Genomic DNA, 24637 nt, shown 5'->3' on the forward strand with positions numbered 1-24637 from the left:
CTTATACAAGTGGTGTCATAATCTTAATCCACAAATCTTTGTTTTTATTTTGTGTAGTGCATGTAGACCCAAGTGCTAGACTGCTGATAGTCACAGGTAACCTCTTAGATGCGTCAGTTGTACTTATGAAAATGTATGCCCCCAGTTCTCATTCACTCAAATTATTTTATGACAAACTGTTGTTGCATGGACAATACAGGATTTTTCCACTGTTACATGTGGGAACTGGAGGCAGGCGCGATTTTAATCTTGTTCTAAACGTGACTCTCAACACATCCAAATCAGACTTCTCCCTCTCAACTTACACACCTCCATCGCTGCCACTTCTCTACAACCAATTATGGATTTAACTGATCTAAAGGATGTTTGGAGGCCACCCATAGCTGCGCAGAGATCATAGTCCTTCTACTCTTTGGTCTTTGACTCCTACTCAAGTATTGATTACTGGATGCTAGCCAGAAACTTACTTCACCGGGCACAGACAATGTAAAATTTTCAACATTTGTGGAAGGACTTTTCAATCCTTTTATGGGAATGTTGGCAAGGATTATGAGGCCAGATCCCAGCCAGACTTCTCCTGTAGACGATACTTGGCCCTGGGGACTTCCAGCCCTTCGAATACTGCCCCCTCTCTTGGTGATGACGGAAGGAGCTCGGTCGAGCTGCCAATGCAGACTGCGGCTGCCGATCCCCCAGGGGGTTCTTGTGAACACGAGGCCGCGACTCGAGATGGCGGGGGCCTCGCAGTGATGGAGCGCTGCTGCCAGACACCTGGATCGCGTACCCCGCTTGGAGGCGGTGACTGGTGCCCCTGGCGGTCTGCTCGTCGGGCCAGGCGTTCAGCCAGTGAAGCTGTGGTGGCCCGCTCGGACCTTTTGGTGCTCCTCGATGGCACCTGGGAGAGACAGTATGGGCATAGCAGGTAGGCCGGGTGGAGTAGCACTTTCTGAGAGGTGTGCCCTACCAGGGGGCCTTCACGTGGACACGAAGCTCCTGTGCGGCGGCTCCTGGGATAGCTGGGCGAAGTATCCAGGATCAGAGTGCGGTGACCCGCCCGCCCTGATTGATTGTGTCATTGTGGTGAGACCTCTGTAGGGTGTTGCATTCCAGCTGCTTCAGCTGTGTTCATGGCGCACTGAGGGGAGCTCTTGCTCTGCACTAATCTGCCAGCATATCAGCAGCCCTCTACCTTTAGATCACCTTCCTTGGGATTCTGATGCTCCGCTACTGATCACCTGTACGTGGTACTGGTGGCTGGGAACTGTCTCTGTGGGTTAGCACCTGGAGGCCCGGGCCATCGAGGATAGGGTCTGATGTGGCGACCGGCTGCACCTGAGAGCAGCTACCTTCTTCCCCTGCACATCATCATTGCTGATTACTGGCTGCCACCCAGTGCACCGAGAAAAGGTTACCCTCTCATGAAACAAATGCATTTCTAGATAGATATTAAGCTCCATTCTCTTCTGTCATCAAAAGGCAGGGTAACCTTTGGACTCAAAAGTCTGTGCTCCTTTCACCAGAGCTACGTCAACTTCCATGCAGTTGTTTGTGGGTGCGTCATTGCCAGATATCTGCAGAGCTGCAACCTGGAAGAATGCACACACATTTATGCAACATTAGGGGGACGCTAGGTGGCGCACTAGCGAGATGGCCGCACTGGTGTGAGGCTCCCGCAGCCCAGTGTAATGATCCTTTTAATTATCCTCTTTATTGACCCATAAACCTGCTAAAACCGCAACCTGCTGGAGAACCAGCACCCCACGCAGACTCAGTGAAAGTCTGGAGAAAATCGAGATTAGCCCGCTCGAGATATGGCGAATTGAAGATTGGACCGAGTACAGGCATGTAAGACTCGAGGTGAGCAGGCGGGCACGTGCAGGCCACTACAGACCGTGGATGTGCTAGAGGCGTGCAGGCCTGCCAACGGGAGAAGCGCGGGAGGAGCGGTTGTGAAGCCTCTGATACCCGAAACTGGGCGCAGAACATTTGCTGGCGGAGAACGGAAAATAGCAGGAGTGTGCGGGGAGTTACGGCCAGCAGCACCGGAGGAGGGTAGAGGCGGTAGCAAGAATTGGAGAGCCGCGGGCAGTGCGGCGAGAGGAACGGCGGCCTGCTGGGAGGTGAGAGTGAGGGTGGCGCCTCCTCCCCTGCGCGGAGCGGCCGACTGAGGCAGGAACCTGCAGGAGTGTGAAGGCGGCATTGTGGTCGACTCGGGGGGGCCCGTGAAATCACTGCGGCTGTGAACGCTGCTGCCGCACTCCTCCAGCCGTGACCCGCATGCGGTTTGGGTTGCGGCGGCGAGAGGTGACAATCAGGACCGGCTGTGCCTGGGGGGAAGCGGGGGTACAGTTGCTGTGAGGTGTACCCCCCCACTCTACTAATGATTTGGAGGATATAAGCGAGCCTCTCTTGGCACCATTTCTCTGCTGCAGCTCCTATGGATGCCATCTTAGGGGAGATAACGGTGGGAAGACAGCCGCGCTGCCTAAGGAAGTAAAAAACACCGATCACTGGGAGTGTGTTCAGCTACCAGTGGCTATACATGTGCAAAGCGCTCTTCTGCAGTGTGTGGATCCCCAGTGATAAGTGCCCCCTCCTCCTGGTCACAGTGGTCAGCGCGTAAATTCTATGACTCCAGTGTTCTCTCAGTGTGGAAGTGCTGTCAACAATAGGACAAGACTGCATTAGAGCGAATCTGGCCTGGAAGCACCAATCCCTCCCACTGTTATTTGCACGGGCACAGAATAGACGGAGAAGCTATACGTGGTTGACATATCAGTGCGCAGTCGACAGCTTTTACGCGCCATTACCATCGGCTTTACTCCACGAATAGGGTGGGTGATCTGGATCTTGACACTTTTTTGGGGGACATAGCGTTGGGGTGGCTTAGCGATGTACAGAGGACATTCTTATGTGCCCCTTTTAAGATAGATGAAGTCAGGGAAGCAATCATGAGCATGCAATCCGGGAAGGCAACAGGGACTGATGGAATTCTGGTACAATTCTACAAAACGTATATAGACCTGATGGCCCCCATAGTTCGTGAGGTGTTTGAGGAATCACTGGAGGTGGCTAGCCTCCCTGCCTCTATGAGGGAATCTCTTATAATTTCACTGTTGAAGCCAGGTAAATCGTCACAACATTGTGACTCTTTTAGACCATTATCCCTCCTTACGTGTGACGCAAAAATATTGGCAAAAATAATTGTCACCCGGCTGAGACTGCTGATGGAGACGCTGATCCTTCCTGATCAGTCGGGGTTTGTGTCCGGGAGAGCCACCTCCAATAATCTGAAGACACTCTTTACCATCTTGAATAATGTCTCCCAGGAGCTGCCACTGGCTGCAGTGTTTTTAGATGCCACGAAGGCCTTCGATTCTATTGAGTGGGACTACATTTTTGGTGTAATGCTCAGGATGGGCTTCCCACCCCTCTTCCTCTCGTGGATCCAGCTTCTATATCATCTTCCAGGAGCTAAAGTACTGATAAATGGGCATACCTCGCCGCAATTTAAGATCACTAGGGGCACTCGTCAGGGATGCTCGCTTTCCCTGTTGCTTTTTGCAATCGCGGTGGAGACGCTGGCGGCAAAGCTGCAACAGCACCATAATGACAAGGCCCTGAAGTGTAATCTGCGTCAAATACTTATATCTCTATATGCATTCGAGACCTACATGCATTCTAAACCCAGTGCTGAGGGAATTTATAGTGTCCGGGAAACTATCGGGAATCCAGATTAACTGGGGGAAATCAAATATTTTTCCTCTGACGACAGCGACGGTCCGCTTCCCACTAGACTATCCGTTAGAATGGTGTGACGAAGAGCTGAAATATTTGGGGATACGAGTTGCTAAGGACAGGGAGGAACTAATGAGACTAAATTATGGTACAGCTATGACCCGCATAACGGACTGTGTCACACACTGGATAGCTTTGGCGGGCAGGGCATCACTGATTAAAATACTTCCCCAATTGCTCTACCTCTTTCTAAATATTCCATTTTGTCCCGGAACCTTTTTTTTTCAAGACATTGAGAACTGAACTGATAAGACTCGTTTGAGGCGGCAAGCGGGCGAGGCTGCAGTGGAGTGTTCTGACCAGGTCCTACTCACAGGGAGGGTTTGGGATACCAAACTTCGAATTGTACTACATGAGTACTCAAGCCCACTATGCCTGGTTTTGGATAGCGCAGCGGCGATATATGCCACAGGTTGCGGCGGAACACAGGCTGGCAAATCCCGTACCCATAGATGGCGCTATATGTGAGACTGTGGGGACTAGAGACAAGATGCCGACAACCCTTACATGCACGATCTCAGCATGGCAGCACATAGGGCGAATGCTGGGCGCACCCATGTTCTATTCTCTATTGCTTCCTCTTACTTATCACCCGAGCATGCCCCTCCTTCAGAAAGTCATTTTCCATAACTTTAAAAAACGTACACACATTTGCACCTGGGGGGACTTGTTCCATAATGGCCAATTCTAGACTATGGAGATGTTCCAGAACTCACAGCAGACCCAAATGGATACCTTTTTGTATATCCGGCTTAGACAGGGGATACGATCATTGACTCCGGATTTCCCAGTCGAGCCACAAGCATTTACACCGTTATAGTTGATGCTGCAGTGCGCGACAGCTAGACTGCTGCTGTCCCTAATATATCGTACAGTGCACACACAAAGGGAAGTACTGGACACTGTAACCCACACGAGATGGGGGGAGAAACTGGGTTTTGTCCTGACTGATGATCATTGGGAATTTTGTTGTTTGCAGACCAAACAGGTATTGGCCAGCAGTAAGCTCCGCATAATTCATTCTAAGTTCCTACACAGATTGTATTACACCCCTGCCAGGATGCAAATATTTGGTCTAAGGGACTCGGACAGATGTGACAGGTGTCAGGCCGAGGGTGCGGACTTTCTCCATCTAGCGTGGGAATGTCCCGGGGTGTATGATTACTGGGAACAAGTCTTCCAGGCTTTAACAGAGATGATACACATGCAAGTTGACCCTACTCTATTGATGGCATTATTAGGGTATGTTAAACATTTGCGGGCGGAGAACCGTAAATTTGTAGCTATTGCGCTGCTAATGGCTAAGAGGAGAGTGGCCTGCCGCTGGGGGAGGAGACGGGCACCCAAATTCAAGACCTGGATGGTGACTTGCCAAGAACGGCTCACATCATATGCTGAATTGTTGCCTATGGCCTCCAGGCCCAGGGATATATGGGCTCCGCTGACATGCTACCTGATTGCACACACACGTAACCCCACGTAAACAGCCTTGACTATACCAATACAAAGGAGAAGCAGGAGACTGCGGAGTTGAAGGGTAGAGTTACAACTGTCAGCCACAGGGGGATGGCTTAAGAGTGCACTTATTTATTCATAAATGCAGGAACTGTGATCAATTTGTTGCAGAGAGCAGTGGAGGACACTTGATTCGGCAAAATGGGGGTGTCACTGTATCTTGATTATATACAACTTTTGATAATGGTTTTGTATTTGTGCTATGACCAAAATAATAAAAAGAATTAACAAAAAAAAACAACAAAAAAACATTTATGCAACATTACTGTTTGGATTCTGAAGTCGTGTGCGATGCTGCCGTGGGGACCAGCAATTCTAAGTCATTTTGTTCTATAAAGGTGAGCCGTTTCTTTTTTCCCGCCATCCGTTTTTCTTCTTAAGCACATTTTGTGTGTGACATCTTTGGCACGCATGATATGTTGTATATAAACAAAATGTGCTTATTACTGCTCTTTACTATGATTCCAGCATGTGAATCTATGAAAGTTCCAATGACAGAGTAAGAAAATATGTGACTTACCTGTAACTATAGTTCTCCAGTATTGGAATTTTTCATAGATTTAAATGTGACCGCCTGCCTCCCCTGAAAATCTCACCATTATACATCTCAATACAGTACTACATATACGCACTAATGCTTGAAAAATTGGAGGGTCTGTAACTTCTCTCAGGTAGGTTCTACAGGATGGAGTCACCTAATTGGTTGACTTTTAAGTGTAGTCCTTTTTAAAAAAATGACTAGGATATGTTACTAAACTGAAAGGCCTCTATGTTTATGTCTATTAGAACATTACTTTTTTAAGGTACCGGGGTATCTCTATGATGGGGAATGATTTAAGCATACGAATCTATGAAAGATTCCAATACTGGAAAATTACAATTACAAGTAGGTAACTTATTTTCTTCCACATTATAGGGAGCTCCCGTGTGGCACAACAATACTGGGAATCTGTGGTCAATTGCATGAATAATCTTTGTGGGAGCGACATGGGTGCTTCTGCAAAGTGGTGCCTCCTCAGTGTTTGAGATGCTACGGATCTAAATCGCATGGAACTGACTTGGATGACACTGGGGTTGATGGTAGCACAACAAAATATTGCACGTCTGTGGGGGGCTGAGCAAACAGCGCAATTGATGGGCTGGCTGAGTAGGTGGTGATGAAGGAAGGAGCTGTCCCCAAAAATGCAAGAAGATATGGAGAAAGTGGAACGACTTTAGAGAAATCCCTGTATATCCCTTGTTGTGCTTGTTGTGCTGGTGCTTACTACTCAGCTCAAAGCAAGTTTTACCACTGGGGAAAGGAAGGTGAGGGAACACAGAAGCGGCTATTGACTGAAGGGTAATGGCTCTGCCAGACTAGGTCATTATACACCAGTGGGTTATTTTTTGCCCGGTCTTATTTTTTTGCTGTTTACGATAAAAAGAATTAGGAAAAAAAGAACTGAGTTACAGCTTCCTTAGCAGAGTCTCTCTAGTGGGGAAAGGAGGAAGAAGGACCTGTGAAAATCTGTTTAGTCCACTGAGAATTAATATTAGAGGAAAAGCTGAAAAGAAGGTGAGAAGGATTGTATCTAGTGTGGAAAGAAGGACATTATGGGGCCGATTAGGATGTCCTGCAGAAAGCCTCTACCCGACACTGTCTCGGAATCAGGACTAACCTACTCGTGGTCGGTGGTTCCGCCTGTCCGATTACAATGCAACAGAACACTGTTCGGTCGGATTCCCATTGTTAAATTGTTCCCTTTGGGAGCTTGTGTCCCGCCCGACAACCGGCTGTAACACAGGCTCTTATGGGGAAATGGGGAGTGTGCGGAAAACCCTGCACCCTGCACCCTGTTGCGGGCACCCCATTGTGCCTGCCACACAGTGCAGGGTTTTACAGGAGGGTCCCTTAGGTGCCCCCTCAACCCCAAATGGAGGCCGCAGGATGAAGAGGGCCCTACTAGGGGCCCCAAAATCACTTTCCAAAAGCCTTTTCATGTCAGAAAGGCTGACATGGAAAGGTTGTTGGAAACCGACATCATAATTCCGAGGACAGAAACGCTGTCCATAGTGGTGTACGATGCAGTTCCGAACGACACGTATACTCCGAGAGCCGGTCGGAACCAATTCAGAATGACCGCGCCGTTTACGTTCCGACTGCGAACATCGTAATCGGTTGGTCGGAATGGGATGTATGACGGTACAACGCGTACCGTTATAACGCGTACCTTTACGACGCAGGTTTAACAACGCAAGTCGTTACAACGACTTGCGTTGGGGGGCCCTGGATAGTGAATAGTTTAATTTACTATTCCAACTCCAGTCCCCGTGAATAGTAGGGAAGGTGTTGGATAGTAAATGAAACTATCCCCTATCCTAGAGCGCCCTCCAGCGAAAGTCGTTGTAACGACTTTCGTTGTAAATCCTGCGTTGTAACGGTACCGTATTGTAACGGTTCCGTTGTAAAGGATGTTTCCCGTCGGAATGTAAACCGACCGAGTTGGTCGGAAGGGTTCCAATGCTGTCTAGGAAATTCTGACTGCTGGGAGGAGGCTTTCCGCCCGACATCGTCCCTATGTGTGTAGTTTTCCTGTAACTGAGGTTAGGTACATTATAAAGCTCACATAACTGGCAGACCAAGGGTAAGTGTATCCACAGTATAAGAGTTCACATAAAAATACACTTTAAAGGTGCAGAGTACAAATCCAAGAGGTCCCTATGCCATTTGCTTTAATTGACAGATATGCCTCTGGTTGCTTTATTAAGTTAAGTTTTATGTTATGTGAAAAAATATTTATAAAGCCCACATACACCAACCGGTTTCTTGGCGCTGGATACAGGAAAATAACTTGCAGCTTGTAACTCATTCATATTCTTGTGAAAACAGCCAAGTTTTCAAAAGTTGTCTAAATCTGAGATAACAAGATATTGATCTAATATTAGATGGGAGTGAGTTCCAAAATGGAGGAGCCAGAGCAGAAAATCTAGCACTGCCTTTCCTCTGCTTTTTAAAAGGAAGAGTAACCAAAAGGTTGAGGTGCGAAGACCTCAAATTGCGAGCACGAGTTTACCTATGAATGCATGAAGAGAGAAACTTAGGGCAGGAACCAGTCAAGGATTTAAGAATAATATATCCAATCTTAAAGGAAGAGTGCTGTTTCACTGGCAACCAGTGGAGTTTCTTCATCAGAGGAGTGATATGGAGCTTTCTTGGCTATCGGTAAACCAATCTAGCTGCCTTATTTTGTACCAGCTGTAGTCTCTTTATCAGATATTCCGGGAGACCAAAATCAAGCAAATTCGCCTAGTCAATATGAGAGATGACTAATGCGAGACAACCTGGACAAGGGCATCAAAAGTTAAAAATCTTCCAATTTTTCCAATCTTCTGGATCTGGAAGAAGCAGGAGGAAACTTCTAACCCAACCGGAGACTTCATAGAGAGGTCGATAAGAACTACTAGGCTCTTCAATGAGGTTGTGGGCAGGGGGGACATGCCCAATTCAGCAGGCCAAACATTGGAATTTCATGGATTTTAATAGCCTCTGACCAGAACAAGCTCTTTGTTGTCAGGGTTTAATTTCAGTTGATTGCTGTTCATCCAGAGACAGATAAATAGCATGTTCTTTTTGGAAATCTGAGAATGAGTCCGGAGTAATATCGATAGCAAAGAGAAGTTGCATATTGTCAGCATAGTTAAAAGTGCACACATTCATTTTCCTCAAGAGCTGTACCTGAGGATAGATATATAAGTTGAAAAGGATGAGCTGTGTTTGACAGAGACCTGGACAGATGCCAGGTCAGATTTGGAGCTAGGTCTGGCATGCCCAATTGGGTATAAAGCGTTTCATAAACCTAGGCCCAGTGATAGAGGTGGAGGAGTTGGGATTATCTACAAAGAACACTGGGACATCACACCTTTGGATATTGATCAAGTTGTGGGTATGGAAGTATTGGGATTTTCAGTAAAAGATCCTGCAGGCATGATCTGTTATAGGCCTCCAGCGGTCAATTTCAACAATGTCTGGTGAATGTATTTAACAATATGGCACTCGCCCATACTAGACTACTGATTTTAGGAGATTTTAATCTCTGGACAAATGGTAAAATGGATGCAGGCTTTAACAACATTCTACAGTCCTGCGCAAACTTGAACCTGCTGCAATGGGTTACTGAACCAACCCATGAGGGAGGGAATGTATTGGATTTGATCTTTGGAGAAGTGTGGCTCACTGGTTAGAGGAGGCAGACCTGGAAGCAGAGGTCAGCCCGGGACCAGGGTTCAATTCCCGGCTCGGTGGGGTCTTGAGTCCTAAAATGTCCATGGACTTGACAATTCTCGCTCCGGTGCCTAATTGATTCATGGGTTCACACTCTGCGACTCTGGGCAATAGATTGCTTAATCTCCACAACGGCCCCTCGCGGCGGGATGCCTGGCTTTCACCTTGCGGATACCCTGCCGGGGTATCTCACAGGGGAATACCAGGACGGGTTCCCTAAGCAAGCGCTTAGAAACCAGTGGTGATTTGCGCTATACAAATCCATGTACATTTACATTTACTTTGCAGGTGAAGACTCAATCATAATGGATAGTGTCCTAACGGTGGGATGGTCAGACCACCATTTGGTCAAGTTTAGAATGACACACGCCAGGCTGAATGAGCCTACACCTAAGGGAGGAAGAAGTTTTCTGGGGAGGGACTGGAAGGAACTCTTGAGGAGAGCAAGTACATCGCCCTTCTTTCATATGGAGAACACTTTCGACCCACGTAAACAGGTGAATGACAATTATATAGCCCTGTGTGGGTGTATGAATGCAAAGCTGGAGCAGGTGGCCCCACTTAAAAACATTAGGCTTTTGGGAAAACCGTCCGCCTTATGGTATAATGAAAATTTAAGGAACCATAAGCTGTTCTGCAAATAAGCATAGAGACAATGGAAGAAGAAATATGCAGAGGAAGAAAAAGCTATTTGGAAGGAGAAAATAGCCGTCTACAAAAAAGCGATTGTGACGGCCAAAGCGGAGTACATTGCAAACATAATTTTGAAATCAGCCAATAGCTCTAAAAGTATTTTCAAAATAGTAAAAGATGTGGTTAACCCTGAATGTACGAAAAATAAGATCGTGCCCACACAGGAGCTATGTGACGACTTGTCACTCTTCTGTTTGGAGAAGATAAGTACGATTATAGAAGGGATGCGGGTTAAGGACTCACCGGGTATTGTGACTCAGGATGATAAACAAACATGTATGTCCACTGGGAGTAGGGATAGGGGGACAATGTTATTAAAGCAAGAAGCCACCCTGGACCATTTTGAACTGCCCTCAGACGAGGAATTTACCAGGGTGGCCTCAGGAGTTTCAGGTGGCTCGCCTCTGGATCCCCTCCCTCACAATATTTGGAGGGAATTAGGATCTGAATTTTTCCCGGCTCTCCACAAGTTGAGTGATTAGTCCCTTGATAGTGGGCTAGTTCCAAACTAGTTGGAAGCAGGCAATAATAACTCCCCTTCTCAAAAAGCCAAATTTAGACCCTAAATGTCCCAAAAGCTGTAGGCCCATATCTTTGCTCCCATACCCAGTGTAGATTGTGGAGCGCCTAGTGAGCAGGTCGCTTTCCCAATTCCTGGAGGAAAACAACAAGCTGGAAGATGAGCAATTTGGATTCCGCCCAAGTCATGGGACGGACACTGCTCTGATAACTGCTCTGGATGATCTACGAATGCATGCATGCGGGGGTCAATCGGCCAGTCTAATCTTGCTGGACCTGTCTGCTGCTTTCGATACGGTTAACCATGCGATCCTCCTTAAAAGATTGGAAGAACTGGATGTGGTAGGGGTGGCATTGAGATGGGTTCAGTCATATTTGACTAACAGACAGCAGGCAGTGGCCCTCCCCCTTTCTAATAAGACTTCCTGGACATTGAGCATGGGGTTCCTCAGGGGTCCTCTATCAGCCCTATTTTATTTAATGCTTATATGAGGCCGCTGATAGGTGTCATCAAGTCGTTCAACATTAGGTTGAAAACTATGACACCCAGCTCATCCAGTCCCTGGAAGTTGACCGTGATGGTGCTTTGGATAACTTCCACGCCTGTATGCGGGAAATGGTTAATTGGTTGAGAGACAACTCCCTGCAATTTAACAATGACAAAACTGAAATTCTGCACTGTGGAGTAGGCAGAGTACCATTGGCTCTTCCTACAAATTTTTGGCCTATCCCCACGGAAGCCCCTTTGGTACCAGTGAGGACGGTGTGAAATCTGGGGGTCGGCTTTAATGACAAGCTGAATTTAGAGTCACATGTCAACAAGCTGGTGGGGAGCTGCTATAGTCTTATTAGATAATTGCCGAAGGTGCTGCCAGTGCTTAAGGCAGAGGCCAGAGCGTTAGTGGTCAGGAGTGTCATCTTGAGCAGCATGAACTACTGCAACGCTCTGTTACCGGAATCTCAGAGATATTTGCGCGATACGCTTCAGAGAATTCAGGCAGTAGTAGCTAAACTCGCATGAGACCATGACGATCATCTTCATCCCTGGCGTTGGCTGAGTTGCACTGGTTCCCGGTGGCACAAAGGGTACAGTTTAAGGCTCTGTGTATTGTATTTAGGGCTCTACATGGAATGGGGTCCAAACTGTTACAAAATAGGTGTGGATGGTATGCTCTCACACGCAGCCTTCACTCCTCCTCAGCCAATCTGGTTGTCATACCTAAAACAAAGAAAGTAACCATGGGGGGAAGAGCATTTAGCGTAGCAGCCACTCGCCATTGTAATAGTCTTCCCTATGAACTGCGACAGATCCAGAATCTGCTGCTGTTTTGCCAAAAATTCAAGACCTGACTCTTTCCCAGAGTATAAGCCTTTCAGCATGACCCTTCATCTTTTTTCTTCTGTTGGTAATATCTGTGTATCATAGCGCCAGGATGCCCCTAGGGTTACAGAGCGCTTTATAAGTGTTCATACAATACAATATAAAAGACGAGGGCACAAGGATGATCTCTGAGGTACACCCCAGGTCAATTTAAAAGAGGAAAGTCGAACCGACTGGGAGCGTTCTTTCAGAAAAGACATGAACTATTTAAGCGCAGTTCCATGAATACCCTGAATAATCAAAATTACAAGAATAATTTACAAGTCAAGTCAGTAGCTTAAGCCATACGAGGCATTGACGAGAAGCTCTTGGTATTACGCGATGTGTGCTGGGGAAACAAAACTCCTTCCAACGGTCCTGCAAAATGGATATGTGGAATCACTAACTTTCGATTGTATGCATGCCTCACCAAGCAATCAAAATGCGGGTCACAAACTTACCGACTTCTTGTCTTCCAGTTTTAGGTGCCTCTCCACATGGTTTTTAGTTTCCTGAATTGACACTGAACGATGCTAGTGTATGTAGTGTTGGATTAGCAGTCTTATTTATTAGGAACCCTGAATTAAATGCTAAGAAAGGGCAGCCCTAGTGTTCAGTTTTTTTAGAGATCAAGTAACCATATCTATTAACCAACAATTTCCTTGTCAGCTTTTGATTGGGGAGACTTGGAAGGGCTGCAAAACTGCATCGCACAAAATCCCTGGCTTGCAGGTGGAGGCGGGACAATCACCACAGTGCTATATAGCACATTCATGCTTCCTGCTTGACGACAGACTTGGAGGATTTTACAGAGCTCAGCTGGGCTCAAGAACTGCAAAGACCAGAAACCCTTACTTGCTCGTGGACACAGGACAATCTCCTAAGCGCTATGAAGCGTGCACCATCTGCACCTGTCAGAGCCCAAAGGAGATTGTGCTGGGACACCCCTCTAAGGTCTAGTATTTTCTGTGTGCTCTTTTTGTGCTGCTTTGCTACTTAACATTCAGTGTATCCCTGCAGCATGGATGAAAGGAAACTAACAGGCCAACTCACAGAAAGAAAACAGTGCCCCAAAGCCTCAGTCACAATCTACCACTCTAATACGATGAGTTTAATAAACTCAGAAATTGAGAATATACATGAAGGAGGAAATTAGGATCTCCTTACATGGTTATCCCCACTTTTTACTTGGTATCAGTATGTTTTTAACCTAGTCAGTCTGGGATCCTGATAATGAGGATCTTAATGACTGTACTTTCTCCCTAAATTGACCATGATAAGTACTTTTACCCATTGGTGCCATTTGGTGATCCAACACTGGGCATTGCGCCCGTACCTTTCGCCTCTGACTTGCCGCCTCTTATGCCTCTGCTCTTGAGCCTCCCCCACTCCCTGCTGATGGTCGTGATGTCTCTTGATTAACTTTAATGTGTTTGGAGGGGGCCTTGAGTAGGGTGATGTTAAAAGGTGGTTCTCAGCATCTGACATGCCCGGATTTTTTGCTTTTTGAACACCTATTTGTTGAGCTTTTACTGTGGAAGAGCCTCATAAGTTGGGACTCACCCACAGTGAACTCATGATGAAAGGGACTGCATGTGTATTTTACCGGTGTCCCCCTGGCGCGAGTAGGCCGCTGCGCTGCAGCCAGAGTAAGAGGCACTGGGCTGATTACATGCAGACACATGTATACATGCGTGTGCTTAAGTGTAAGGGCTGTGCAGGGGAGACTCCTGGTGGGTGCAGCTACAAATTGAATGGTGTGGCAGGACTTATGCAGAACTGAGGGGTGGCATGGAATAGGCTTTCTACAATGGGAAGAAACATTTGAGGGAAAGTCAGTGTGCTTTACTGTTTTCACTCCATTACTCGCCTATGAGGATGGGAAGCACATGAGCTAGTTTAGCTTTCCTAGGGCCTACAAATTCCAGACACGCACTAAAGTCCACTGTATCTTATGTGAGAAGAAGTATTCTGCATAGTCCAAAGTCATATTTCTACTGCTGTTGGGTCATCCAGAAATGTCATATTTCTCTGAGTCAGCTAATACCCAGGGCCTGGCTGGGGCTGACACTGCCAGACTGAAATAATGACCTTCCTCCCCAAGCTGTAGCATCAGAAGCCTAGCCCTGCATAACAAGCATTCCAAGGGCGAAGGCCTCCACTCCAAGAAGAGAAGATGGGTGGAGCTACAGGTTAATCCATCAGCTTCTGACACCTGGTGCCAGGCACCAAGCTGTTCTGGAGAGAAGGCAGCGAGGGGGGAAGGGGCTCTCAGAGACCATGTGGCATGAGACCCCTGGACTCCGGGCCCCGGTGTGTCCCGTGTAGGTGGGGGATATCTAATTAAACAACACTGGTATCAAATACTCTTATACATACTAAATGCCTGCATTAAATCCCTCTTTATGCATGTAAGTTTCACAAAACGTAGTAACCAAAACGGAACACACAGACTCAAAAAAGATTATTATTCAAGCCCAATTAAATTCAAATGGTGTATCCACATTTATTTTGAATAACCAATCAATTATTTTCATTGAACAAAGGTTGCGCGCAGAAGGGGAAGGGGGGAAGTAAAGTGGTGGTAGTGAGTAGTGGAGAGTTGTAAATCATAGAGTAAAAGGAAGAAACAATTAAATAAATATTTTCAGTACACTGGCAATTCAATGGCCAGAAACAATGGACCTGTCCATTGGAGAATTCAAATTTTCATGTATTCTGTAAATTATTTATAGGCACAAAATGCTTTTTTCAACAATTGTTATAGGTCTGTATGGGAAGAGCTTCGATGTTTCGACTCGGCTTAAGACAAAGAGGGGTGATTGTAGCCTCCGCTGCGAGTCTTCATCCGGACAATGTGTGGCAATCTAAGAGTGAATTGCAAAGTTAGACTGGGCGCTGCCTGTGTGTGTGAACAATAAGAGACCGTGTGGTAATGCTACTGACCTATCCCAGGTGCCTGGTATGGCTACCCTGGTGATGTAACCAAAACTGAGATTGGCCCAAAATCGCCAAATATCCGATCTTTATGGTTGTATCGTTAGTACACAAACACCTAGCCTCCTCTTCTACTGCTGATGAAGAAGGGAGGGGGGCCCACTTCCTAGGAGGAAAGAAAGGGGCCTAGGTGTTAAGGTGAATGACAGTAAAGATAATAAATGCCATTGTATCCCGATAAGGGGGCTCAGGGAAGGGGGAGTTAATTGTGATTACATTGTCCTCCCGGTGACGGGCCGTTGTTAGAACAATATGTTGCCCGCGGGGGAGAGGGCGTCCAATATACCCCGGGCGTGCCCATCACGAAAAATACCCAATTAGTTATGTGTTAACCATGCCTGTAACACAAGTGAAATACCTTGAAAGAGGAACGCGGCTCAGTCCATCCTGCTCATTGCCTGGTTTAGCAGAGACTGAGAGCGCGCGTAGGAATGTTAATATACGTGGCCCGGCCTGCGTGCGAAGCGTGCACGTTGCTGGGTGACGAACGATCGATCGCCGAGGATCAGATCGGCATCCGGGTATAAACGGGCGGTCAGAGGCCCGGGAAAGGCATTATTGCCATCTAAGGTCGAGTGAGTGCAGTAGAAGAGCCTGAACTCCTGAAAGGGGATACTTGTGTAATTTCTACTAAACAGTGATACATACTCCATTGTAAGGTACAAGACAATGCCAACAGATCATATGCAAGACGGCCCGGACAATAAGATCTTGTGCCAAGGTGCAAAGTACACGTGGTGTAATCACAGTCTAATGTGCGAAAATGTACAGTGATGTAGACATGTATATATACAACCAGTCAAGCTTCATGGTTACAGTGAGGAGGCAATCTGTGGCAACAGTGAAAACGATTTACAGTGATACAATTTAATATATACAAATCTAGAAAACGTTTCATGTTTACAATAAGGATGTAAACAGTGGCGGTAATCAGAATTGCTGCACTGTCCACATTACAAATTGACATTTAAAAAAGGGGGGCAACGTGGGGGACATATGTACAACATAGCCTATTGGTTATCATGATTAAAAAGACACCATGTCAAACCTGGTCATAGATGCTAGGTGACCCCCAAGGGGTGGGGGGTTCGGTCAGTCTAGTGAGTATCCCGGAGAATAAGTGGATAAGAAATACGGAGACTGGCAGCCTGCCTAGCTATCTCCTCGTATTCATTCAATCCCTTCAGTATGGTATTGAAGGTATGGATCTATTTGCATTCGCGTTAGTTATGGTTCTGTGTCAAACTTCCCCCTCTGGGATTACTGTGTACCTTCTCTATCACCCACCACTTCAAACTTTCTGCATTGTGGCCAAATCTCGTGAAGTGTTCAACCAGTGGTGCTCCCTGTGTGGCGCATCTGATTTTGCTGCAATGTTTTAGAATGCGGCACTTAACTTTTTGTGTAGTCTGGCCTATGTACAGGAAGCCACAGGGACATTGAATTGCATAAATAACTCCAGATGAGTTACAATTGGTATGTTCTCTTTGATTATGCGTGTAGTTATTGTGTGTGAAAGTTGTAGTTTCATTGGTCAGTGGACAGGCTTTGCAGCTACCACATTTGAAATGGCCTTTAATGGGCGCGATGTCCCATAGATGTTTCTGGGAATTGGTCATCTTAACCAGTAGACGAGATCTTACCAAGGAGTTCCTAAGGCTTTTGCCTTTTTTGAATGCATGCAAAGGGGGTTCAGGCATGTTAAGGGCGTCAGCGACCATGTGCCAGTGCTTGTTAATTGTTTTCTTGATTTGGTTGCTCCAAGTGCAGAAAGTAGTGACACATGTAAGTCTGTTAGGACTTATGTTTCCTTTCTCCCTGGGTGTCAAGAGTCACTCACAATGGTTATACCAGGCTAGCTTCCGTGCTTTTTTCAGGAGCCTGATGGGGTAGCCTCTGTCTTTAAGTCTGTTAAGAAGATCTGAGGATTCTGAGAAATAATCCTCTTTTTTGGAACAATTCCGTCTTACCCTAAGGAATTGGCCATATGGCAAGTTGTCTCTGAGGCTACGGGGGTGATAGCTCGAATATCTTAGGAGAGTGTTTCTTTCACTAGCCTTTCTGTATAGTGTGGTGTGAAGTTTTTCATCTTCAACCTTAATGGTGATGTCTAGAAAGTGTATTTCGTTAGAGCTATATTCCAAGGAGAATTGAATGTCTGTCGATTGTGTATTGAGCCAAGAGTGAAAGGCGTTGAGTTCAGTTTCAGTCCCACGCCATACCATCAGCACATCATCAATGTACCTGCGCCATATGGAGATGTTGTCTCTAAATGGATTATGGGAGTTCAGAATGTGTCTCTGTTCGTATGCGTCCATAAAAATGATCGCCAGGTTGGGTGCAAAGCTTGCTCCCATGGCCACGCCCTTCGTCTGGTAGTAATATTTCTCATGGAACATGAAAAAGGTTTTGCTCACGGCAATATCCAATAATTTAATGATGAAATCATTGGGTATTCTCGGGGGTCTGGGAAGAGTGTCAAGTACTTCCTTAGTGACATCCAAAGCTGCCTTTTGGGGGATGCTAGTATACAGCGAGGATATGTCCATGGTAACCAAAATTTATTTACTGTTATCAAATGGACGGTTATCAACTAGAATTATTGCTTCCATCGTGTCCCTAATGTAAGTAGGGGTAGAAATGGCAATGGGCTTAAGGAAGTGATCGATGAATTTGCACAGGGGTTCTAGCATGGAGCCACACCCTGATATGATAAGTCTCCCTGGCACGTTGTCCATGCGTTTGTGAATTTTAGGGCGGGTATATATGGTAGGCATCCGGGGTTGTCTGTTACTGAGAAAGTCATGTTCATGCTTGCTTAAATACCCGGCCTCTAGGCCCACACTCGTCACCTCTTTGATGAGTGCAGCCACATCATGGCTAGGGTCAGCCGTCAAAGGCATGTAATTCTCGACCACACCTAGTTGGGTCATGATTTCCTGTTTGTAGTACGTGGTGTTTTGGACTACTATTGCTCCCCCCTGTATTGTTCATAAGGGTAGCGAGACTTGAGCGTTCGTTCTTGGAAATATTAAAGTTTACATATTCTTTTTGCTCTATCAGATGCATCGCATCTCTCATAACTATGTGTTCAAATGCCATGATTTTATGTGACATTGTGTGGGATCCGGAGGGTTGAAGGTCGAGGGTGGTCTCAGTCGCTGTGCTAGTAAAGGCCGGATTCCAAGGGATTTTGGTGAAATGATACCTTAATCTAACCTTCCTGAAGAACTAATGAAGTTCAAGTTTGAGATTGAAGCTGTCAGGTATACTGGTGGGTACAAATGATAGACCTTTCTGTAGAATGGCCTCCTTGTCATTGTTGAGTGTGTATCCCGAAATGTTAACTATGGGACTAGGGGCATTTTGTCTCACCACTGATAGTGTTGTCTGCGGGTCCGGATGTCCCCATGTACCTCTGGCGGGAAATGGACCTATTTGTTTGCCCTGCCCCTGCCCCTCTTCCATATTGGTTCGTTCATTCCCCTGGGGTGTGCCCAGGGACGCCCCCTCCCTCTGTAGTCTGTCCATTGTGCCCCCCCTAAAAAAGAAGTAGAAGAAGGTTGTTGTTGGTTCTGTCCCTGTCCGTAAGTACTAGAGCTAGTCCCAGGTCTTTCGTTTTCACTACTAAGACCACACTCGACAGGCAATGGGAGTTGGGCCAGAAGATGGATAAATTTAGAGCGGTTGGTGCAACAGTTCAGATGAGGTTCCCGGCTTTCCTGCGCATCATGTACAATAACAAGATGCATAATGTCAGATCACCTTATGAGGCAGATGAGCTCTTGGAATCTATTCGGAATCACTCCCAGGGCAAACTCTAAATGATTAAGTCTCTATCCCCTATTACACTCTTTTTACTATATGAGCTATTGAAAAAATCTCAGGAAGCCTCCGGGAAGAAAAGTAAGGGAAAAAAAGGAGAAAAAGGAGGAAGAAAGGAAAAAGAAATGAAGGGGAGGGGAAGAAGGGAAAAAGGGAAAAAAAGGAAGGAAGGAGAAGGGATATATATAAATATAAAACTAGAAATCAATGGAAAAAAATTAGAAGGGGAAAGCAAAAGCGTATACATGAAAGCTTCTGCACAAGATATCGCACAAGTTAATGTACAGGCAATTCCTTTTTTTTTTTTTTGTTTTTTTTTTTTTTGTTAAAGGTGAGCACTACGTGGTGTGGGAGGAGAAGGCGCAGTTTGGCTGGCGCAAAGCCGGCCCTACATCTGGCTGGAGTAAGTAGGGTTGGGTTTTCCAAGGGGAGGGGGCGGGAGAAAAAATTCAAAAATATCCTCAGAAGTCTGGTCCCTCAAAACAGATTCTTTCTTTCAATTGTCCAACTGTCCTAGCCAAGACAAACAAAGTGAATAGAGGCAACAACATTAAAATGTGCAGTAGGGAAGTGCTCACTAGGGAGGAAGGATGACTTCAGTTCAGTTCCTATCTTGGAACGTCAATGGTCTGCGCGTACGAGGGAGAAGAGAACGCATCTTACAATATCTACGTGACTCCCCGGCACAGATCATTGTCATCCAAGAATCACACCTTTTAAAAAGTGAGGCCGACTCAATATTAAAAAAAACAAAAGTGAATAGACAAATTCATCAGCACTGACCATAACGCCAATATAAGAGGTATTCTCTTAATTTGCAAAAAATCAGCAAATGTACAAATTCTTAATTTCAACGAGGATAATAGTGGAAGATGGCTTCTAGTCAAGCTGTCCGTACATGGGTGGGTATGTAATCTAGTCGGATATTATGGCCCTAATATAGACGATCCATCTTTTCTAGAAATCGTTAAAAAACAACTTAATAACCACCGCAGACCCCATAATATGGACCGGGGACTTTAATGTTATTTTGAACCCCAAACTAGATAAATCCACTCGCCACAGCGGATATAGAAGTCAACCTCCTTCAAAAGCCAGACAGTCCCTTATAGGGATTATGGAGCTAATAGGTTTGGCAGATCTATGGAGAGAAAAAGCCGGCTCCAAACCAGGGGTATCGTATAGAAACTTAAAATATAAACACACATCAAGAATAGACTTTGCCCTGTTTAGTTATTGTCTTCAAAACTCTATATCTACTATCAAGTATATACCCTCTCATCTATCGGATCACTCAGCTCTTTTATTTACACTAAAACTTCAAGATAAAAAAAAACATCCCTCTTGGTCATTCGACCGAACCATTTTATTGGTCCCGGAGGAAGTGACACATTTTAAGTCCGAAACTAGGATGTTCTTAGATATTAATCAGGGCTCAGCCTCGCCAGCTACTGTCTGGGAGACTTTAAAAGCATACTTGAGAGGATGTATTACAAATAGAGCCTCCTACTAGAGGAAAATCTATACATCAAAATTCCAGAATCTTGAACAGGAACTAGAGATAATCGAACAGAGACTTCAGGCTTCAATCGGGTCACTACAAGACCAAAAAGACATGATTGATCTGAGAAACCAGCTAGAAATTATCTTACAAGAGAGGGTATCAAAGAGATGGGAGGCGAGCAAAATATCAAATTTTGAATTCGGGGAAACAGCGGGAAAGATCTTGGCCTGGAAGGTTAGAGCTGAGCAAGCCAAAAATTATATAAGAAGGATAAAGGTTGAAGGGGAAAGCGAGCTCAGAACATCAGATCAAGAGATTAGTACAGCTTTCAGGAAGTTCTTTGAGGAGCTATATAGGGAAGACATCCTTGATAACCAACAAGCAAGGGATACATGGTTGAACCAGATACCCTTACCATCTCTCACATCTGTACAAAGTGAAGAGATTGAGAGGGATATCTCCGAAACAGAAGTGAGGAAGGTTATTTCGTCACTTAAACACGGCAAAGCTGCAGGCCCTGACGGACTACCTGGAGAACTGTATCGAGTTCTGGCCGACGCAATAGTCCCTACTCTAACTGCCCTCTTTAACGGCATCTTGAGAGATGGCTATGACCCCCCTCGATCATGGAGCGAGGCCACTATAGTATTGATTACTAAACCTGGCAAAGACCCAACTTTATGCGGGTCATATCGCCCAATATCACTGCTGAACAGCGACTACAAGTTATTTGCCTCCATCTTATCATCTAGATTGGGTTCAGTAGTAGGGAGAATCATACATCAGGACCAGAAGGGCTTTATTAAAGGTCGTCAGCTTTCCGATCTAACGTACGATCTAGTGGGGGCAATTGACATCGCCTCAGCCTTTTCCCTTCCACTGGGAACTCTCACCCTAGACGCGGCTAAAGCCTTTGATAGGGTAAACTGTCCCTATCTCAAAGACGTATTAAAGAAATTTAACTTTGGGGAGAAATTTTGCCGCACAATAGAACTTGTGTATAATTCACCATCTGCACGGCTCTCAATAAACGGTACGCTGTCTGAATCACTAGGGATTTCGATAGGCACTAGACAGGGCTGCCCGCTTTCCCCCCTCCTCTTTAATCTGTACATTGAACCGTTTGCGGAAATTTTAAGACGAGATGTATTAATTCCAACTTTCAGATTCGGGGACTGGGAAAAGCGGGTAGCTCTGTATGCAGACGATATCCTAGTCTTTACTTCAGACCCGGAAAATACATTCCCAGAGGTAATAAGGAGAGCTGAAGAGTTTGGCTGTATCTCGGGCTATGAGATCAACCCAAGCAAAATTGACATCATGACTTGGAATATTCCCGATTTACGGCTAAACGTAACCAACTCAATGAGATACCTGGGTATCCGGGTAGTGCAAGATGTTGACAAAATCGCACAAGTTAACCTTGAGAGAGTGCTCAATGAAAGCAAGAAATTATTAAAATCCTGGTCTAATCTTCCATTAACCATTTTTGGCAGAGTAAGTCTGATGAAGATGTCTATCCTCCCAAAATGTACCTTTATTTTTAACACCATCCCTCTCGCATTTGATAATACAGCCTTGGAGAAATGTCAGAGAGAGCTTAATTCTTTTGTGTGGTGCTACAAATCGGCAAGAGTGGCATGGAAAAAACTGAGAAGGAGGAGGGAAAAAGGGGGGTCTGTCTCTGCCTGATTTGCAGTATTATGCGTGGGCATTCCAATTGTCTCACTCAAGAATGCTTTTAAAAGCTCCAGTTAATACATCAATAGGCCTCATGTTTAATGCCATGCTGATTGGAGCAGGTTCACCAACTAACGGCTACATGTTTAAATATGGAGACCAGAAATACTTTAAAAAGTTAAATTAAAGATTCTTATGTCCCAAGCGAAGACATGGTCATATATAAGGAGGAAATTAGGTCTGTCATATTATTCTAATTTTGCACCCATTTGGGAATCCCCAGGGCTGCCGCGTTGTTTTGACGACAGGCTTGCCACCCCGTTGAGAGTAGGAGGAATATCAACATGTGGAGATTTGTTGGCAGGCGAATCACTGAGGCCCTGGGAGGAGCTGCGGGACCAGCTGGGTATAGAGCTTTCGTGGTTTAAGTTCTTACAACAAGACAGCTGGTTCAAAGCACTGATCAGGACAGGGGCAATACTTGGGAAGCACAGCATTATTGAAGAGAAACTGGTAGCACAATCAGGAGGGGGTAAAGAGGTCTCGCAGTGGTACTGGGGTTTGGTAGAAGAGATAGATGGAGAATTCATCCTCCCGGAACAGCTATGGGGCCCAGAACTCGGTGCCCAGAGTATTGAAATCTGGCAGAAATCCTGTACCTTGTTATACAAGTGTGTTAAACCTGCATGGCTTAGGCGCAATCACTTTTTTACAATACATCGAGCCTATTTTACACCCCTAAAGTTATCTAAATTCGTCCCAGGGAAGAAATGCAACAAATGTGATTATATCGCAGCTTCAGATATCCATATGTTCAAGGAATGCCCCAGCATATTACAGTTTTGGAATGAAGTTAAAGTGACTTTGGACTCTATTCTCAACACCTCGATAACCATCACACTTCCCCTGATTATATTTGGATGGGATAACAATATCAAGGGCCAGGCAAGGACATTTCTCTTTTATGCAATACTGCTTGCAAGAAGAGAGATATGCAAGGTATGGACTGAAAACCTGGCACCGATACATGCAAACTGGCTATCATCTCTCTACGCAACCTCTAAAACAGACATGTTAAGATCAGGTGGCTTACGCTGCCGGGCTTTTTGGAACTTCTTGGTTCATTGGAGACAGTAACCGGGTTTTTTTTTTCCCCCCGGTCCTATGATTATGCCTTAGAACTCCAAGAACTAGGCCCCTCCAATTGGCTCCGAAGGCTAGTTCTATCGATTCAAACATCAAATTTGGAGTTACTACCCACTGTACTCTTCGGGCCATCTCTTGCCAATTATCACCAATCGTGTTATCAGGTGCGTTAAATCCTTGCACTCTTAACACGCATATGGCAGTTGGAGGCTGAATAAGAGTAGGGCCAGGCAAATGAGGATAAGCAAATAAAATAAAAAAAATAAAAAAAACACCACGGACTACGAACAGGAAATCATGACCCAACTAGGTGTGGTAGAGAATTACATGCCTTTGACGGCTGACCCTAGCCATGATGTGGCTGCACTCATCAAAGAGGTGACCAGTGTGGGCCTAGAGGCCGGGTATATAAGCAAGCATGAACATGACTTTCTCAATAACAGACAACCCCGGATGCCTACCATATATACCCTCCCTAAAATTCACAAACGCATAGACAACCTGCCAGGGAAACCTATCATATCAGGGTGTGGCTCCATGCTAGAACCCCTGTGCAAATTCATCGATCACTTCCTAAAGCTATTGCCATTTCTACCCCTACTTACATTAGGGACACGATGGAAGCGATAAATCTAGTTGACAACCGTCCATTTGATAACAGTAAAGAAATTTTGGTTACCATGGACATATCCTCGCTGTATACTAGCATCCCCCAAAAGGCAGCTTTGGATGTCATTAAGGAAGTACTTGACACTCTTCCCAGACCCACGAGAATACCCAATGATTTCATCATTAAATTATTGGATATTGCCATGAGCAAAAACTTTTTCATGTTCCAAGAGAAATATTACTACCAGACGAAGGGCATGGCCATGGGGGCAAGCTTTGCACCCAATCTGGCGATCATTTTTATGGACGCACACAAACAGAGACACATTCTGAACTCCCATAATCCATTTAGAGACAACATCCCCAAATGGCGCAGGTACATTGATGATGGGCTGATGGTATGGCTTGGGACTGAAACTGAACTCAACGCCTTTCACTCTTGGCTCAATACACAATCGACAGACATTCAATTCTCCTTGGAATATAGCTCATTCTAGACATCACCATTAACCCCTTGAATGCTCATGACGAGCTGAGCTCGTCATGAGCCACGGCGCTCATGACCCGTGGAAGGCGCGCATGCGGGGATAATTCCCCTGCTGTGCTGAGCGTTCAACGGGAACGGGTGTGATCGTGACGAGCTGAGCTCGTCATGAGCACAATAGTGCCGTGCCTCATGACGAGCTCAGCTCGTCATGAGCATGTGAGCGCTGTGCGCGCCCTCCTCCCC

At 45.7% G+C, this 24637-nt stretch overlaps 1 protein-coding gene across 7 annotated transcripts in view; it reads left to right on the forward strand.

Annotated features, from left to right (window-relative positions):
- REC114 (REC114 meiotic recombination protein) overlaps positions 1–24637 on the forward strand; it is a 1622368-nt gene that overhangs the window by 711083 nt on the left and 886648 nt on the right. The window lies entirely within an intron of this gene.

Source organism: Lissotriton helveticus, chromosome 3_2, assembly GCF_964261635.1.
Source record: "Lissotriton helveticus chromosome 3_2, aLisHel1.1, whole genome shotgun sequence".
In the NCBI taxonomy this organism is placed as follows: Eukaryota; Metazoa; Chordata; class Amphibia; order Caudata; family Salamandridae; genus Lissotriton; species Lissotriton helveticus.